This window comes from Oncorhynchus nerka, linkage group LG9a (genome assembly GCF_034236695.1).
Source record: "Oncorhynchus nerka isolate Pitt River linkage group LG9a, Oner_Uvic_2.0, whole genome shotgun sequence".
Lineage (NCBI taxonomy): Eukaryota > Metazoa > Chordata > Actinopteri > Salmoniformes > Salmonidae > Oncorhynchus > Oncorhynchus nerka.
This window is the reverse complement of record NC_088404.1, coordinates 6,420,524-6,428,023: the sequence shown is the minus strand read 5'-3', so window position 1 is coordinate 6,428,023 and position 7,500 is coordinate 6,420,524. Positions and strand designations below refer to the sequence as shown.

Sequence of the window (7,500 nt, the reverse complement as noted above, 5' to 3'; positions counted from 1 at the left end):
TAACAGCCTCCACTCTTCTGGGAAGGCTTTCCACTAGATGTTGGTACATTGCTGCTATAACAGCCTCCACTCTTCTGGGAAGGCTTTCCACTAGATGTTGGAACATTGCTGCTATAACAGCCTCCACATTCTTCTGGGAAGTCTTTCCACTAGATGTTGGAACATTGCTGCTATAACAGCCTCCACTCTTCTGGGAAGGCTTTCCACTACTTGTTGGAATATTGCTGCTACAACAGCCTCCACTCTTCTGGGAAGGCTTTCCACTACTTGTTGGAATATTGCTGCTACAACAGCCTCCACTCTTCTGGGAAGGCTTTCCACTACTTGTTGGAACATTGCTGCTATAACAGCCTCCACTCTTCTGGGAAGGCTTTCCACTACTTGTTGGAATATTGCTGCTACAACAGCCTCCACTCTTCTGGGAAGGCTTTCCACTAGATGTTGGAACATTGCTGCTATAACAGCCTCCACTCTTCTGGGAAGGCTTTCCACTACTTGTTGGAATATTGCTGCTACAACAGCCTCCACTCTTCTGGGAAGGCTTTCCACTAGATGTTGGAACATTGCTGCTATAACAGCCTCCACTCTTCTGGGAAGGCTTTCCACTAGATGTTGGAACATTGCTGCTATAACAGCCTCCACTCTTCTGGGAAGGCTTTCCACTAGATGTTGGAACATTGCTGCTATAACAGCCTCCACTCTTCTAGGAAGGCTTTCCACTAGATGTTGGAACATTGCTGCTATAACAGCCTCCAGTCTTCTGGGAAGGCTTTCCACTAGATGTTGGAACATTGCTGCTATAACAGCCTCCACTCTTCTGGGAAGGCTTTCCACTAGATGTTGGAACATTGCTGCTATAACAGCCTCCACTCTTCTGGGAAGGCTTTCCACTAGATGTTGGAACATTGCTGCTATAACAGCCTCCACTCTTCTGGGAAGGCTTTCCACTAGATGTTGGAACATTGCTGCTATAAACAGCCTCCACTCTTTTGGGAAGGCTTTCCACTAGATGTTGGAACATTGCTGCGGGGGGACTTGCTTCCATTCATCCACAAGAGCACTAGTGAGTTCGGGCACTGATGTTGAGCGATTTAGGCCTAGCTCCAATTCTGTGAACTTTGCGGCTGAGCCGTTGTTGCTCCTAGACGTTTCCACTTCACAATAACAGCACTTCCAGTTAACCGGTGTAGCTCTAACAGGGCAGAAATTTGACAAACTGACTTCTTGGAAAGGTGGCATCCTATGATGGTGCCACGTTGAAAGACCTCTTCAGTACGGACCATTCTACTGCCAATGTTTGTCTATGGAGATTGCATGGCTGTGTGCTCGATTTTATACACCTGTCAGCAACGGGTGTGGCTGAAATAGCCGAATCCACTAATTTAAAGGGGTGTTCACATGCTTTTGTGTATATATAATGTATATAGTGTCATTGAATGCTAGCTATGGTGTGGTTTTATGTATGTATAATGTATATAGTGTCAGTGAATGCTGACTATGGTGTGGTTTTATGTATAATGTATATAGTGTCAGTGAATGCTAGCTATGGTGTGGTTTTATGTATGTATAGTGTATATAGTGTCAGTGAATGCTAGCTATGGTGTGGTTTTATGTATGTATAATGTATATAGTGTCAGTGAATGATAGCTATGGTGTGGTTTTATGTATAATGTATATCGTGTCATTGAATGCTGAATATGGTGTGGTTTTATGTATAGTGTATATAGTGTCATTGAATGATAGCTATGGTGTGGTTTTATGTATAATGTATATAGTGTCATTGAATGCTGAATATGGTGTGGTTTTATGTATAATGTATATAGTGTCATTGAATGCTGAATATGGTGTGGTTTTGTGTATAGTGTATATAGTGTCAGTGAATGTTGAATATGGTGTGGTTGTGTGCTTTGGTTCGTTGTGACAATGCTGCTAGGATACAGTCAGGATGAGTAGCTATCTGAGAATGAGATGTACAGTAGTGCTTTGGTTCGTTGTGAAAATGCTGCTAGGATACAGGGAATGCTACAGAAGCTAACCAGGGATGTAGCCTAGTGGTGTAGTTGTGACCTGCTGGCTAGGATACAGTGAATGCTACAGAAGCTAACCAGGGATGTGGTGTAGTTGTGACTGCTGGATAGGATACAGTGAATGCTACAGAAGCTAACCAGGGATGTAGCCCAGTGGTGTAGTTGTGACCTGCTGGCTAGGATACAGTGAATGCTACAGAAGCTAACCAGGGATGTGGTGTAGTTGTGACTCCTGATTGGGATACAGTGAATGCTACAGAAGCTAACCAGGGATGTGGTGTAGTTGTGACTGCTGGCTAGGATACAATGAATGCTACAGAAACTAACCAGGGATGTACCCTAGTGGTGTAGTTGTGACTGCTGGCTAGGATACAGTGAATGCTACAGAAGCTAACCAGGGATGTAGCCTAGTGGTGTAGTTGTGACAATGCTGCTTGGATACAGTGAATGCTACAGAAGCTAACCAGGGATGTAGCCTAGTGGTGTAGTTGTGATTGCTGGCTAGGATACAGTGAATGCTACAGAAGCTAACCAGAGATGTAGCCTAGTGGTGTAGTTGTGACTGCTGATTGGGATAGTGAATGCTACAGAAGCTAACCAGAGATGTAGCCTAGTGGTGTAGTTGTGACTGCTGATTGGGATAGTGAATGCTACAGTAGCTAACCAGAGATGTAGTTGTGACTGCTGGCTAGGATACAGTGAATGCTACAGAAGCTAACCAGGGATGTAGCCTAGTGGTGTAGTTGTGACTGCTGGCTAGGATACAGTGAATGCTACAGAAGCTAACCAGGGATGTAGCCTAGTGGTGTAGTTGTGACTCTTGGCTTTAGGGGATTTTGGCTCAGCAGATCCCATCTCTCTTTCGCTGCATTGCAGGAGCCATGCAAATAAATAAATAAAACCACCTCAACACCTACATTTACATTTACATTTACATTTAAGTCATTTAGCAGACGCTCTTATCCAGAGCGACTTACAAATTGGTGCATTCACCTTATGACATCCAGTGGAACAGTAGTGCATCTAAATCTTTTAAGGGGGAGGGGGGGTGAGAGGGATTACTTTATCCTATCCTAGGTATTCCTTAAAAAGGTGGGGTTTCAGGTGTCTCCGGAAGGTGGTGATTGACTCCGCTGTCCTGGCGTCGTGAGGGAGTTTGTTCCACCATTGGGGGGCCAGAGCAGCGAACAGTTTTGACTGGGCTGAGCGGGAACTGTACTTCCTCAGTGGTAGGGAGGCGAGCAGGCCAGAGGTGGATGAACGCAGTGCCCTTGTTTGGGTGTAGGGCCTGATCAGAGCCTGGAGGTACTGAGGTGCCGTTCCCCTCACAGCTCCGTAGGCAAGCACCATGGTCTTGTAGCGGATGCGAGCTTCAACTGGAAGCCAGTGGAGGGAGCGGAGGAGCGGGGTGACGTGAGAGAACTTGGGAAGGTTGAACACCAGACGGGCTGCGGCGTTCTGGATGAGTTGTAGGGGTTTAATGGCACAGGCAGGGAGCCCAGCCAACAGCGAGTTGCAGTAATCCAGACGGGAGATGACAAGTGCCTGGATTAGGACCTGCGCCGCTTCCTGTGTGAGGCAGGGTCGTACTCTGCGGATGTTGTAGAGCATGAACCTACAGGAACGGGCCACCGCCTTGATGTTAGTTGAGAACGACAGGGTGTTGTCCAGGATCACGCCAAGGTTCTTAGCGCTCTGGGAGGAGGACACAATGGAGTTGTCAACCGTGATGGCGAGATCATGGAACGGGCAGTCCTTCCCGGGAGGAAGAGCAGCTCCGTCTTGCCGAGGTTCAGCTTGAGGTGGTGATCCGTCATCCACACTGATATGTCTGCCAGACATGCAGAGATGCGATTCGCCACCTGGTCATCAGAAGGCGGAAAGGAGAAGATTAATTGTGTGTCGTCTGCATAGCAATGATAGGAGAGACCATGTGAGGTTATGACAGAGCCAAGTGACTTGGTGTATAGCGAGAATAGGAGAGGGCCTAGAACAGAGCCCTGGGGACACCAGTGGTGAGAGCACGTGGTGTGGAGACGGATTCTCGCCACGCCACCTGGTAGGAGCGACCTGTCAGGTAGGACGCAATCCAAGCGTGGGCCGCGCCGGAGATGCCCAACTCGGAGAGGGTGGAGAGGAGGATCTGATGGTTCACAGTATCGAAGGCAGCCGATAGGTCTAGAAGGATGAGAGCAGAGGAGAGAGAGTTAGCTTTAGCAGTGCGGAGCGCCTCCGTGATACAGAGAAGAGCAGTCTCAGTTGAATGACTAGTCTTGAAACCTGACTGATTTGGATCAAGAAGGTAATTCTGAGAGAGATAGCGGGAGAGCTGGCCAAGGACGGCACGTTCATGAGTTTTGGAGAGAAAAGAAAGAAGGGATACTGGTCTGTAGTTGTTGACATCGGAGGGATCGAGTGTAGGTTTTTTCAGAAGGGGTGCAACTCTCGCTCTCTTGAAGACGGAAGGGACGTAGCCAGCGGTCAGGGATGAGTTGATGAGAGAGGTGAGGTAAGGGAGAAGGTCTCCGGAAATGGTCTGGAGAAGAGAGGAGGGGATAGGGTCAAGCGGGCAGGTTGTTGGGCGGCCGGCCGTCACAAGACGCGAGATTTCATCTGGAGAGAGAGGGGAGAAAGAGGTCAGAGCACAGGGTAGGGCAGTGTGAGCAGAACCAGCGGTGTCGTTTGACTTCGCAAACGAGGATCGGATGTGTCGACCTTCTTTTCAAAATGGTTGACGAAGTCATCTGCAGAGAGGGAGGAGGGGGAGGGGGGGGAGGATTCAGGAGGGAGGAGAAGGTTGCAAAGAGCTTCCTAGGGTTAGAGGCAGATGCTTGGAATTTAGAGTGGTAGAAAGTGGCTTTAGCAGCAGAGAGAGAAGAGGAAAATGTAGAGAGGAGGGAGTGAAAGGATGTCAGGTCCGCAGGGAGGCGAGTTTTCCTCCATTTCCGCTCGGCTGCCCGGAGCCCTGTTCTGTGAGCTCGCAATGAGTCGTCGAGCCACGGAGCGGGAGGGGAGGACCGAGCCGGCCTGGAGGATAGGGGAGGGGACATAGAGAGTCAAAGGATGCAGAAAGGGAGGAGAGGAGGGTTGAGGAGGCAGAATCAGGAGATAGGTTGGAGAAGGTTTGAGCAGAGGGAAGAGATGATAGGATGGAAGAGGAGAGAGTAGCGGGGGAGAGAGAGCGAAGGTTGGGACGGCGCGATACCATCCGAGTAGGGGCAGTGTGGGAAGTGTTGGATGAGAGCGAGAGGGAGAAGGATACAAGGTAGTGGTCGGAGACTTGGAGGGGAGTTGCAACGAGGTTAGTGGAAGAACAGCATCTAGTAAAGATGAGGTCGAGCGTATTTCCTGCCTTGTGAGTAGGGGGAAGGTGAGAGGGTGAGGTCAAAGAGGAGAGGAGTGGAAAGAAGGAGGCAGAGAGGAATGAGTCAAAGGTAGACGTGGGGAGGTTAAAGTCGCCCAGAACTGTGAGAGGTGAGCCGTCCTCAGGAAAGGAGCTTATCAAGGCATCAAGCTCATTGATGAACTCTCCGAGGGAACCTGGAGGGCGATAAATGATAAGGATGTTAAGCTTGAAAGGGCTGGTAACTGTGACAGCATGGAATTCAAAGGAGGCGATAGACAGATGGGTAAGGGGAGAAAGAGAGAATGACCACTTGGGAGAGATGAGGATCCCGGTGCCACCACCCCGCTGACCAGAAGCTCTCGGGGTGTGCGAGAACACGTGGGCAGACGAAGAGAGAGCAGTAGGAGTAGCAGTGTTGTCTGTGGTGATCCATGTTTCCGTCAGTGCCAAGAAGTCGAGGGACTGGAGGGAGGCATAGGCTGAGATGAACTCTGCCTTGTTGGCCGCAGATCGGCAGTTCCAGAGGCTACCGGAGACCTGGAACTCCACGTGGGTCGTGCGCTGGGACCACCAGATTAGGGTGGCCGCGGCCACGCGGTGTGGAGCGTTTGTATGGTCTGTGCAGAGAGGAGAGAACAGGGATAGACAGACACATAGTTGACAGGCTACACAAGAGGCTACGCTAATGCAAAGGAGATTGGAATGACAAGTGGACTACACGTCTCGAGTGTTCAGAAAGTTAAGCTTACGTAGCAAGAATCTTATTGACTAAAATGATTAAAATGATACAGTACTGCTGAAGTAGGCTAGCTGGCAGAGGCTGCGTTGTTGACTATGTAGGCTAGCTGGCATTGGCTGCGTTGTTGACACTACACTAATCAAGTCGTTCCGTTGAGTGTAATAGTTTCTACTGTGCTGCTATTCGGGGCTAGCTGGCTAGCTAGCAGTGTTGATTACGTTACGTTGCGTTAAAAGAACGACAATAGCTGGCTAGCTAACCTAGGAAATCGCTCTAGACTACACAATTATCTTTGATACAAAGACGGCTATGTAGCTAGCTATGTAGCTAGCTACGATCAAACAAATCAAGCCGTTGTACTGTAATGAAATGAAATGAAAAATGTGATACTACCTGTGGAGCGAAGCGAAATGCGACCGGATTGTTGAGTGCAGAAGTTCTGTTCGGTAGACGTTGGCTAGCTGTTGGATAGCTAGCAGACTCTCCTACGTTAAGGACGACATAAAACTGCGGACCGAGTGCAGATGCGACCGCTCGCTCCAACCCGGAAGTCAGCTGGCTCTGGTGGTGCACATCACCCTGGGATTCCTCTCTTTGTCTCTCTCCTCTCTCTCCTCTCTCTCCCCTCTCTCCTCTCTCTCCTCTCTCTCCCCTCTCTCCTCTCTCTCCCCCTCTCCTCTCTCTTCTCTCTCCTCTCTCTTCTCTCTCCCTTCTCTCCTCTCTCCTTTCTCTCCACTCTCTCCCCTCTCATTTCTTCCCACTCTCTCCCTTCTGTCCTCTCCTCTCTCTCCTCTCTCTCCTTTCTCTCCTATCTCCCTTCTCTCCTCTCTCCCTTCTCTCCTCTCTCCCTTCTCTCCTCTCTCCTACATAGAGACATGACTACATGGAACTCTATTCCACAGTACTACATAGAGCCATGACTACATGGAACTCTATTCCACAGTACTACATAGAGACATGACTACATGTAACTCTATTCCACAGTACTACATAGAGCCATGACTACATGGAACTCTATTCCACAGTACTACATAGAGACATGACTACATGTAACTCTATTCCACAATACTACATAGAGCCATGACTACATGGAACTCTATTCCACAGTACTACATAGAGACATGACTACATGGAACTCTATTCCACAGTACTACATAGAGACATGACTACATGGAACTCTATTCCACAGTACTACATAGAGACATGCACACACTTACTATAACTAGGCAAGTCAGTTAAGAACAAAATCTTATTTATGATGACCGCCTACCGGGGAACAGTGGGTTAACTGGTCTAGGAACAGTGGGTTAACTGGTCTAGGAACAGTGGGTTAACTGGTCTAGGAACAGTGGGTTAACTGGTCTAGGAACAGTGGGTTAACTGGTCTA

General features: G+C 48.8%; 1 protein-coding gene across 5 annotated transcripts in view; it reads left to right on the top strand.

Annotated features, from left to right (window-relative positions):
• The window catches only part of LOC115123518 (tight junction protein ZO-1-like), a 224,165-nt gene that overhangs the window by 72,189 nt on the left and 144,476 nt on the right, over positions 1-7,500 (top strand). The window lies entirely within an intron of this gene.